The 12,630-nt window shown below is 39.1% G+C and overlaps 1 protein-coding gene and 1 long non-coding RNA gene across 3 annotated transcripts in view; one reads left to right on the forward strand and one right to left on the reverse strand.

Annotated features, from left to right (window-relative positions):
• Window positions 1-12,630, reverse strand: part of LOC103007985 (cyclin-Y-like protein 1) — a gene marked incomplete at its 3' end in the record, with an annotated part of 154,211 nt that overhangs the window by 101,234 nt on the left and 40,347 nt on the right. The gene's annotated exons all lie outside the window — the stretch shown is intronic.
• On the forward strand, window positions 5,051-10,681 carry LOC102998677 (uncharacterized). Of its 2 annotated transcripts, XR_009006925.1 has the most exons (4): window positions 5,051-5,266; window positions 5,453-5,530; window positions 6,272-6,415; window positions 10,611-10,681. It is a non-coding gene; the product is annotated as an uncharacterized LOC102998677 (long non-coding RNA). The 2 variants fall into 2 exon arrangements; XR_009006924.1 differs by lacking the exon at window positions 5,051-5,266 and having other exon boundaries at window positions 5,442-5,530.

Raw genomic sequence — 12,630 nt, forward strand, 5'->3', positions numbered from 1 at the left:
CGATCTCAGTCATTTTCAAACGATTCTATAAAACGCTGAGATTTCCAATAAAGAAAACAGAAAATTCTTTAATTTATGCCATAACATTCTGGTTACAAATTCTACCACCCAGTGAGGAAATGAGGATGTGACATTAAGAGAAATAATGCATATAAAGGAGGAAATTGTTGTTCTACTTTTGTCAGAGTCCAGATGGGAAGACAGAAACCATACTAGGCATTTCAACAGGGAGAATTTAATATGAGAAACTGGTTCAAAGGGTGTTGGAGAACTGCAAGAGCAAAAATAGGGCAGAGATCCTAACTGCAGGAAGCTTCTGGAAACTGTGGGAGCACAAGGAAGATTCAGTACTATCAGAATCTGGAAGCCCAGCAAAGAGGTCCCCACTGGACTAAGACTCAGACCTCTGAGCTTATGCTAATGGGGCTTGAGCGGGAGTGCCAGAAAGAGCTAGAAACGGAGCCAACTGTCAATGCCAGGACAAAGGGTCTTTGATGGGATGGCACTGTCAGGAAAAAGTCAACAGGAAGCAAACATAAAGATCCAATTTCTTCTCTCTCCTCCTGCCTAGAATCCCAGCCACCACATCACACACACAAAAAAGAGTGGGCTTAGAGCTGAGAGACAATAGCTTGATAAAGGGCACTAGGCTTAAGCAGGCTTTCATAACTGGATCATCAACCTCATCTCTAAGAAACAGTAAGCTTTCTATAGAAGTGCATCCTGGGGCATTAGAAAGGGATCGGGTCACTTGCATGAGCCAATAATCCGTTTCTAATACCTAGCGTTCACCCGCTAACTTCCGCATTTACACTGTTTTCCATGACCTGTATCACCTAAAATATTTAGCTGTTGCTCCTTGATCTAAACCATTACTCTTGACCTTTTCACTTTAAAAAGGCAAATTATATCGCTGTTTGTCACCAAAGACACAGTAGTGTTTCTGTGCAGGATAACTACATCTTTGGAATATACTGAAACCCTACCCCTGTGGCCTTAGGGCTGCTTTGGCTTGTTACCAGGAGGACAGGTGGATGGAAGGGCGGGGGGAGATGCCTGTATGTGAGGGGCGGATGCATATGTGTGTACAAGGAGGCCGCTATTGTAAAGAGAAGCACGGCACAAAACTAGGCCAAAAAAAACGTAACCAAGAAACAAAGCTCAAACAGGAACTTGATAAAGAAGTTACTTGTTCTTTTCTTCTTCTTCTTCTTTTTCTTTTTTTTCCCATTAACGTTTTTGGTCAGATCCTTAATGTTATATGAAAACAGAACTATTGCCTGTGAACCAATTTACTAAACAAATAGCAGCTGTAGTAAAACATCTGTTTGGGAAAGAGGAAATATAAACTCATAAAATCAAATGAAGGCAATGCGATTCGTACTTTCACAAATATGTGAATGTTGGACATATGGTGCAGTTTGCAAAAGATTATCAATCATTCTATTAAAAAACAAAGTGCAAAACAGGTATTACTGTGATTTCCACACAACATAATAGCCAGTATCTGAATAAGATTTTAGAAAATGGTATATGAATAATTCTCAGGAATGAGAGGCACCATTCCCATCTCCCTTGCAAAAGAAGTGTTTAAAATGAAAGATAGCATTATATCTAAAAACATTTCTATATATCTATACTGTCACCAAAAGTGGAAAGATTGGTATAATATAAGTAACATAATAAGTAACGTAATATGAAGACTAAATAAAATAATAATAACAATAGGAACGAAAAATCGTATGTGGAACTTGGGAAAGGCATTTGCTAGATTATGCACAGACTTGCCCTCTAGTTCATTAGGGTCAAAGCGATTTGCTTTCTGAGATCAATCATTAGAGGACCTCTACTAAAAATTTCAATGAAACTATGAAAAAGAAAAGTAAGGGAAAGACTGGGTTTCATCCTTATGTACCCAGCCTGGAAGAAAAGCACAAATCAATAAAGAGAGCTTAGATTAAAAAAATGAAACAAAACAAAACACAAAAACATCTTCTGAAGAAGTTGCTGTTATTTTCATAGGAAGGGAAAAGCTGATCTTCTGGTTTGTTTGTACCGCTTTGCTGCCCCTGCTCTCCTTCCTTCTCTTTGATTCACAGAGTTTAAGTTAAAACCAAAGAAAGACATAATACATCCGAAACCAAAATCACATCACTAGTGTATAGCAGATCTGAGAGTGGTAATAAATGTCAGAGCTGTAAAAGCAAAGGCAAGCAGCTAGGTTCCTTTTTTTTTTCTTCCTTTCTTTCCATACTTAAAAGTGAAATACCTAGCTGTTATCTTGGTGCCTGCAGAGCCTCCCCATTGTAGATTCAATAATACAAGAGGCTTCTTATCAGCAGCTGGGGTGACTGATTGGAGCTGTGATATGTTTAGACAATGCACTGTATTTAACTGAATTTACAGATGCCCCAACTCAGGCGTGGTAGTAAACGCCAGAGACTAATAGGAAATTAAACATGTACAATGGACTAACTCCATTTGCTCTCACAGTGTAATGTGTTTAGTTAACTTACTCATAGTCACACTTTATCTTTTTCTCTATGGATTCCCTGGGATATGTTTCAAATTGGCCAGAGATTAAATCTTCTTTTCAATTTTTTTGTTACCATTTTATTGCCGCTTTCCCTTATTATGGGGCCCTCTTTCTCTTGCAGAGATAAGCTAAACAAGATGACCCTCAGTCCTCCCCCACCGACCCAATTATCAGATAGTCAGCAAGGAATGCCAGGCTACAGGATTCCATAATATTAATATTAATATAACATGAGAGGAACAAAAATCAGTCACTTATTTGAAAGCAATGGTGTATTTAACTCATTTGAAATTTAAATGTGAATTTTAATGTACCTGGTATGTAACACATACATACAGAGTGGGAGCAGCATGCCCAGGCCATTCGGAGAATTGTTTTAACTCTTCATTGTTTCATAGATTTGCTCACAAAGACAGCTGCAAGTAGACATGTGTCTACGTGCACGCACAGCCCAACTGTTGAGGGGGAAGGAAGAGTTGTCACAGTGCTCTAGTACTTTCCATCTGGTTAACAGAGAAAGAGGATTTATCGTTAGATAAATCCACAGATGGTTCTGTAGATCTTCTTTGAAAGAGGTTGTTCAGAGAGAACCCTCTCGTTATACGAGAGCCACTGAATCCATAATGGTTTTGTTGTCCTTAGGAAACCGTAAAGAATTTCTACATTCATGAAAGCATGTTACCTAGAGAGCATAAAGGAAATCTCTAGTCTATTCTGATCACATGTGGACTCCTGAGAGGGTTCAAGATAGTCCCATCTCAACGCTGACCACATCCCCACCTGCCCATGACCCTGACCTTGAGAAAAGTGGAGTTACATACTGAAAAAACTGGCGACAAAGGTTGACATGAGGCTACATCATGGTGACCTCTGATTCACTTGTTTATATTTATTATGCGGACAAGCAAAAACATTTTTTTGCATCAGTCTTTCTTACAAAGCCAAGAAGTAAGGAAATCTAGAGCAAACACGATGGTCTGGAAAGGTGGACAGAGTGGATGGTTTCCTGGCAATTTACATGCTTCAAAATCTAAAGAATGAAACTGGACAGAAAGAAGGTACAACATAAACCCTATGTGTACATATTCACACCTACTTCTGAAAGACCAACCCCTGGACCCTACCACTGAGCAGCCCCATTCTGATATACAGGAGACCCAAGCCAGTGACCATGGCCTTCATTTTACATCATCTTCTCCATTCTCTATTTCCGCAATAGCCCTTATTACTGAGTGCACAAACTATTTTATCAGAATCTTGCATCTAATGAGACGTATAAATATTTAAACAAAATGGAAAAGAAACATGTGACTATGATGATCAAATGCTAAGTGCCTGAATATCAGAGTCCTTTCAATCAATTTTTAAATCGGCTTTTTTTAAAGCAAGGATGGAACCAGATGAAGACACTAAAACCACACATATCCACACAAAACCACTATAACCCCGGCTTATAGAATTAATCATCCCAAAGCATTACTACCCCCATGCCCAGATCCAAACTTAGCTCTGTGGAAAGAGCAAAATGGCATGGAGTACTAATGTCATTTGAAAATCAAGTAATAATCAAATAACCATTACTCAGTAAAACAGACTTCATAGTATTATGAACTGAGCAGTCCAATAAATGTTACTTCTCTTAATCAGTTCTGATTGGTATTTGCTATAGGAGACACAGACAAATCTTTGACCAATCTTTAATTAGTATCACTGATGAAATATTTATTCTTTTAATTTGAATTTAGAAACCCAATAAAGCCATGTTTGCATCTTTTATCAACTTAAATATTATCCTCCTTTATTGCTTTTGTCATGACTGCAGATTCTGAAAATGTTCTCCCGAAACAATGCATATTTCACATATGCATAGTTGCCCTGGTCTCATTGTTTTTAGGGCAGATATTTAATATAGGCATTCAGGTCATAAATTCATTTCAGTCCTCTTTCTGAGGGGATCATGCAGTAGATTTCCTCTAAGTGTCAAGAGAGAAAAGGAAGATATTTTTAGACATCCGAAGACCTTCTTAGGGAATCATAGATTCACCAAATCGTACCTAATCCTCCCTGGAGTTCCGGGGGTTCAATTCACAGAAACGGTGGGGCTGGACAACATTACCGGGCCCTTGTGTCTAGGGCCCAGACACTGAACTCAGAAGCCAGTGTTCTATATTTGGTTCTACAACCGATGGGCTGCCACCTTTAGCTTAACCCGTCTCCCAACCACAGACACAGTTACACAGTTCCCAAGTCTGATGGTTCAATGGGGATTGGAGCTCATTTAAAATAGCAGAAATCACCAAGCATATTATTAAAATCTAATGAAGCAATCAGATTGCACCTTGTTCCAAGAACACCTTTACCAATTTCCTCTAGTCCACAAAACACCTCTGAAATTAGTAATATCCAGAATACTCTAGGAAACAAAACAAAACAAAACACAGGAGGGACTGTATCTTCTGAGAGTTACACAAACAAATAACATAGATGTCCTCTGTATTGCTCAGAGGAATTTGCAGGACTGGAATATCTCCCCTAGTTATTGGTTTTGAATTTTCTTTCACCTTCTCTCTTGCATTCTAGAATCTCCAATGAAAGCTACCTCTTTGTGACAAATCTATTACAAATGGGTGTTTGTAATGTGTAGAACATCAGATGTTCAAACAAGCTGTGCTTTTTCATCTATTACATGTACTTGATAGCACCATCTACTCTGCTACCTAGAAGTTTCAGGTACACTTACTCCTGAGATTATTATGCATGAGATTATCAACTTTTTCTCAGAAACTGGGTCATACTAGCTTTTGTTTGCTATTGTATATTTAAAACCCAGCACAATGCCTGGCACATAAACATCAAATGAGGAGAACACAGATCTTTTCTCAAGGAAGCCAACACTTAGTGTGTACTTGTCTCTAGGGAACCTTTGATGGCGTCTACCTGGGAGACTGCGCTTCGTCCTTGACACAGCTTCTGCTGCAGAGTCCTGACCTCCAGGTGGGTGCAGACTCTGATACTCCTACATTCTTACTTCTATCCAGAAATCACAAAAACAACAACTGAGGTTTTCATGTTTCCGCAAGATCTGTTTTGTGAAAAAATGCCGAGTAGGATCCCTAACGCTTTTAATCAGGTTCAATAAAACAGAATACTCTGGGATTCAGGACATAATCTTCACTGAAATCCATTTTAGAAGTAACAAGCCTACTTTTTTCTTAAAATAATCTGCCATGAAAAGATAGGAGACACAAATATAAAAATAACCTTATTATTGATACACTAGCTAACGTGTATGTTGTGTATGCTGGCATTTCCTGTCAAAATCTTCATTAGTCGCTAATACTGTCAAACAAAATCTGGGCCCACAATTCTATTTGGTGGTGGCTGTCAGGTTATATTTTGCACATTTCAGTATTATTTAAAAGTACTTTTCCATATTTAATATATGATGGCTTACTGTACCTTTCCACCGGCATTTATCACCTCTCAAGATTGATCAGTCTCTACGAAAGTGAAGTTCACTGTCACAGAAGGGCCTAGCCCTCATTTATTTCCCTGTCCAGTATTTGGTACAGAGCGGAATGTACAATAGTAGATGTGCCTTCAATGTAAAGGTCACACACTTAGAAATAGAAATATAAGTTATTAAAATAGACTTATAATCTTTAAAAACATCAAGTGCCCTTAAAGTCTACATAATTGTACAAAATTCAATGTGTATATTTTCTTTTGCTCCAGGTTCCAAAATGATCCTAAAGATGCTGCCGTCTCCCAAACCAGAATTCCAGTTGTTGGCAGGATTCACCATTGAGTTTAGAAAACTACAGGCTTACAGATCCCCATCAACCAACTTTATCCTTGCCTAATTTACCCATCTCTGTAGTAAGTTAAGTCAATGTAGCTTATGGGGCCTTGAAGGCATTTAAAGGATATTTAGAGGAGTATTTCTTTTTTTTTCTTCATTTGATTTAGCTACAGCATGATAAGACCATGTTAATTTGTTTTTCTTCTGCATCTCCTTACTAATGATTAGGACAGGCTCTAAACATGAATGCTGGAGAGAGAGGTGTGCTGTAAGTGCCTAAAGCGGTGAATTTGGTTCCCACCACCCCATGTTCAGCTCTGCCACTTACTATCTATGTGACTTTGGGCAGGATACCCAAACACTCTATCTCTAAGGATATGAGGATAGTAAGTGCTGCTGAAATACACACACACACACACACACACACACACACACAATCTGTTTGCAGTACTGAGTACTTATCAGGTGCAAAGCATTGTCTTAAGATCTTTACATTTACTAACTTATTCCTTACACCAATCCTATGAGGAAAAAAGCAAAGGCAACAGAGCACATAGTGGCTAAGTAAATGCCCAGGTTTTCTCAAACAAAAGTGGTAGAACTGGGATCTAGCTGTTTTACTGCCTCTGAGGGATATAACTAAGATTATAAAAAGCATCTAGGACCAAGTTTGGCACACAGTAGGTCCTTAATATAAATGGTAGGGTCTTCTTTCTCTCTGTCTCTCTCTTCCTTGTGTTTCCTTGTCACAGAAATCAATCGCCAGATTGTCTTAGACGAGCCTGAAGGATAAATTCAACTGGTATAAAGAGCCTAGCCTAGTCACTAGAGATAAAATCTCATGAGTATATATAAATATTAAGCCTACTAACAAATATAATGCACCTATAAACACACACACACACACACACACACACACACGCACGCACAAATTCAAGTTAAGCCTCCAAAGAAACTTCCTGGAATAACCCTTGCCAATGAGTTTATCATCAATACTGATGGAAAATGGACTCAGGTCACAAACACTATGCTGGGTTTAGGGGCAGGAAGAGAGGAGGTCAGACAAGAATAAAACTTATTGCCTGCCTTCAAGGGCCCAGAATCCACTGGGGGACTCTTTTTAATAACTCACTGTAATATATTTTGTACTACACTAGAGGTATGTAAAAAAAAAAAAACCTATGGGAATGTAGAGCAAGAAACAATTAATTCTGCCAGAGGATTCAGGAAGTCTTCACAAAATGGAAGTGATTTCTTTGAGACGTGTTGAATTTCTCTAGGCAAAGACACAGGTGAGAAGGGCACTCCAGGTTGAGAGAATGACTAAGCAGAGACACGGAGGCATGGAGAGCCTGCGACGTGCCAGCAGTCGTGAGAAGAGCGGGGTGGCTAAAACATACCGCAGCTGAAGGAGGCCAGGGAGGTCAACTGGGTTCTAAGTGTGAATGGCCGCTTAGACAACTGGTAGGGGGTTTGGACTTTATCCTGTGCAGTGCGAAAGTCCGGAACAGAAGGCACCGTAGACACATAGACCAATGGAGATTACTTCATAGCCTGGGTGATAAAGGAAAACAATCTATACTAAAGTAGCAGCAAGGGGAGACTTCCCTGGTGGTCCAGTGGTTAAGACTCTGCACTTCCACTGCAGGGGGCAGGGGTTTGATCCCCGGTCAGGGAACTAAGATCCCTCATGCCCCATGGCTCAGACAAAAAAATAAAAAAAATACAGTGGCAAGGGGGGATGAGTAGAAAGAGATGCAGTCAAAGGATCTTCTGTAGGTAGAATCCACTAGGCTTAGTAACTGAAGAGATGGAGGGGTTAGAAAAAGACGAATGCCAGGAGGTGTCTGATGACAGTAGTCTATAAACTTGATGCTCTGAATATTTACTCTTGCTTGAAAAGAAAGGAAGGGAGAAGGAAGGAAGGGAAGAAGGAAAGTAGGAAGGACTTGCCTTTGAGGAACTGATTCAATTCTAAGGTGCTGTAAAATGGAAGCAGAAGAGTAGACATCCTGAGTTACAGTAAAGGGCACCTAAGGGCACTTGTTGGTGGCCCTACATCACTTCCCAAAATACATACACAATGTAACACAACACCCTTTATCTTCTTTTCTCCATTCCTCTTTCTTCTACCTCCTTCTTCTCCTTCCCTCTTTCCCTTCCCTCTTCTGTGTAGTCTGTCCTAGGCCCAAATACATCAGCAGAGCTTAGCTCTACAAGGTGGGAAGAATCCATAATACTCTGCTCTCTCGTTTCCCTCACACTAACATTAGTGTCACAACCACAATTTATTTGACACTCCTCAGAATCCCATTATAAAAATTCAGGTTCTTCCAAAACTGCTTTGTGGGACTTATTGAACCTAAAAGCTCAGCTATGTTTACCCCTGAGCCTGCGGCCTCAAAGTGGAATAACTTAATAAATGGACGCGGCAGAGACACCTTTATGCTTCCTATGCAAATACTGCTTAGAAAAGCCATTAATGGGAATTATGGAAGGAGAAAGCCAACTAAATACATGGGCCAGAATAAGCAGGATGACTCAGTTGGCCTTCAGGGCCCTTCTCCTCTGCTGGTAATTTTATTAGAACCATTGCCAGTGAAGAAATTTGGAGCTTTTCGAATTGAACTGTAAATTGTTCCTGCTTTCCATGGGATCCTAAAGCAATTTCAGGGGGAATTTTTCTTTGGTTTGTGGAGTGATTCCCTGTGGACTGGGGGAAGTCTTTTGGAAATTTCTGGGTTACTCCTGGGGATTTTTCCCAAAATGGATTCTTCTTTAGAAATAGTTTGGTTATTAATTTTTAAAAATATTGGAAACTTTTTGTATAAAAATGTGTAGCATGTCCCCAAGTTTCTGTTTACAGGAGTCATAAAAACACTATTATAATGGTAATATCTTATAATGGTGGAAATGTTTATACTCATGGTTATAAAACCCTGTATTACTGCTTTGATCTCTGCAGTAAGAAGTTATTGTTTTAAAAACAAGACACTGAATGTGTTTTTGACAATTCTTCATTACCCAATTTATTTTTGGCAGAAGTGCTATAAAGTGTTTCCTTTTTATTTATAAAAATATATTATTTGTGATTCTGGGAAAAAGACTATGAAATGACATGGAAAGCACCTTAAAATGTTTGTCTGTGAGACCACTTAAAGGCTCATAAAAACTATTTTGATGTAACGTTTATTGTGTTCTATCATCACGTCATTCATTTTATTTAAAAGTGCATGCCTCTTTCCACATCCCAATTTTAACAAAATCATCTTTTACTGTTCACATCATGCTCAGAAAACTTCAGGTGGCATTAATAATGCCGCCCATTCACACCTGAAACTAACACAATATTGTAAATCAACTGTGGTTTAATAAAAATAATAAAATAAAATAATGCTGACCGTTCACAGTGGCAATATAAAAAAACTCCTTTAACCTTCTCCTCTGTTGTTTCTCTTGCAGCCAAAGTTCCAACACTAACAACAACAAAATGTTGTTTAAAAGATGATAGATATGGGGAATGACACTCGATACTTTGTAATAACCTATAAAAGAATCTGAAAAAGAATATATATACACACACATATATATGTAAAATTGAATCACTTTGCTATACGCCCGAAACTAACACGACATGGTAAATCAACTATACTTCGATTAAAAAATAAATTTTAAAAAAAGATGATAGATATGAATGGGAGAATTGTTTTTCGTTTTCTAAGAATGATATCTCATTACACTCATAAGCTTTCATTTCATTGTTAGCCTCTTAACCCAAATAGGTTTCCTTTTGCTATTTTCCCTGCTCTGTCACAAGTTTCCCAAGAGAGTCTTTTCTTGGTTTGCAACTCCTGTAGAGTAAAATATCACTTCTGGTGTCTCCACAGGGCCACAATGTCCAGGCTACACGAAATTTGAAGTCCTTTCTCCCTGACTCCACACCCTGCTTTACAAAAACACACCATTTGCAGATAAAAGGAGACGATTTATGCTTTCATCCAGCTGACGGACGATTAAATTAAAACAGATCAGCAGTGCAGTGCACGGGCAGGTGGCTCCCACCACCACTGTCGGCCTCAGAGCGATTAAATTGTGGCGGAGATGGAGGGTCTTCCGCTCCCATTCCCGCACTTACAGATCAAACGGTGACAAATGAGATGTTACCGCTCTTGTAAAGCAGGGCGACAATCTGTCAAAATCCAACATAATTTGTGACCCTCTGTGACATCCTCTTTCTCTCTTTTTTTTTTTTTTTTTGACATTTGAATACAGTGATTGTACTTGAGTCAAGTCCATTTAAGTGAATATAGTCAATTCTATCTAAAGGAATACAGCCTGTTAGCACCAACATGGTAGCTGAATATGTATCTGGTGAGTACTCCAGCGACCCTTTGTGTTAAGTGCATACCATTAACAATGAATTCTGATTTTTTCCAAGTTATATAATTTGATGTCTTGACAGCCCAGACACTTAAAGCACTACTATTTGTTTTAAATGGCTTTATTTTATTGTTTAAATGTCAGTATCAAAATAAAGTAATGCATACAGCCTTGTCAGTTCTAGTACAGGCGGAAGTATTCCCGTTGAGGAGAGTCTTGAAAGAGTTTGTTCTAAAAATGGACTCAAAAGTCAATTGCAATGTCTCTTGGCTGAATCCTTAAATGACTCATGAAACATATTTATACCACATTTTCTGTTTAGCTGGTGCATTTAATAAGGCACTGAAGCATAAACAGCAAAGGGAGCATAGCATCTTAACTTACTGAAGTTGACATCATTGCCAGGTTAAAAAAAAAAAAAAATTACTGACTATGGAAAATGACTGAGGGATGTTTGATAGAACCCACAGCCCAGATAAATGAACAGACCTCTCCGTGGGCTTTAATTGTAACATCTGCTGAATTATTATAGGTGGCTTAGTCTTAAAGGAAGAAAATAAAAGATTCAAGGCACTGATGGAGGATAGTTTCCAATATTTTTAACTACTAGAATGACAGGGAGAATTGATTCTCTCACCCCTCTACTCCATTCAGACCTGTTTGGGGTTTACGAGCCTGTCACATTTCGGAAAAGCCGTTGACTTTCTACGTCAAAGTGGCTAAAGACTTTTCCCAAAAGACTTCTGTTGACCACAAACTTTTAGGCAGGGTAATGCCAACCTTCAGGGCAATCACTCTGAAATAACTTTGTTTACAAAGAATAAAAGTATATCTAGACTCTTTGAGCACTTTTTTTTTAGGGTTATACTTTAAGGTTCTCGGGCATAAAATGTTTTTCTGCTGTGTAGCTCACTCTGTGATCTGCCAAAGTGGATGGGCTCAAGTTATTCTGCTCATCCTGGTTTATTTCCTTACCTCTGGACTTGTTTGCCCACATTTTAAAGTAACTGTCCAGCTTGATTACAAGCCCTGTTGATGACTTGGCTTCAGAAACCCAGCTGGCTAAAGAGTAGACCCCAGTTTATGGGATTTCAGAGTAATGAGCTGAGACAGAAACTTCACCTCCATTTTTGGCACACGGCATTGTGATATACACTAATCTACCCTTATTATGATGGACCTTTATAGCCTCTCTAGGTTTTAATGCCTGTCATCACTCTATTGTTACCCATATGAGGAAAGGGAGAATATGAGCCTCAAGACCTACAGACCTTGTCTATTAAAGCCAGGGTCTCAAGCCAGTCTGAACACATAAGAAGAGCCATGGATTTACTTTCTACAGCCAGGAAAAGGCGTTTCACCCCCGAAAAGGGATCCAGCGTCTATGGCCAGCAGCTCTACTGTGTCAGGAGTTACTAGAGGGTCGCTGCAGTGGATGATCACAGAAGAAAGTCTACAGTAAGTCCCCTACACACGAACCTTCAAGTTGCGAACTTTCAAAGATGTGAACGTGCATTCGCATGTCTAATCACGTATGGCGTGAGTGAAACTGCAGCTTGCCCTCTGTCTCCTATCGTTGACGATCCTTCAGCTCTACCATCTCCCACCTTCTCTCCCTCCTCCAGTCAGTAACTCTTCTTGCCTGTTCACTCGATGCCAGCCCCTATATGCCAGCTGTTGTATCAATACTGTGTTATTGTACTTTTCAAGGTACTGTACTGTACTGTAAGATTAAAAATGTTTTCTTTATTTCTTGTGTTTGTTTGTCTTTTATGTATTATTTGTGTGAAAAGTATTATAAACCTATTACAGTAAGGTACTATACAGCCAATTGTGATAGCTGGGTACCTAGGCTAACTTTGTTGGACTTATGAACAAATTGGACTTACAAACGCGCTCTAGGAAAGGAACT

Source organism: Balaenoptera acutorostrata, unplaced genomic scaffold (genome assembly GCF_949987535.1).
Source record: "Balaenoptera acutorostrata unplaced genomic scaffold, mBalAcu1.1 scaffold_683, whole genome shotgun sequence".
NCBI lineage: Eukaryota > Metazoa > Chordata > Mammalia > Artiodactyla > Balaenopteridae > Balaenoptera > Balaenoptera acutorostrata.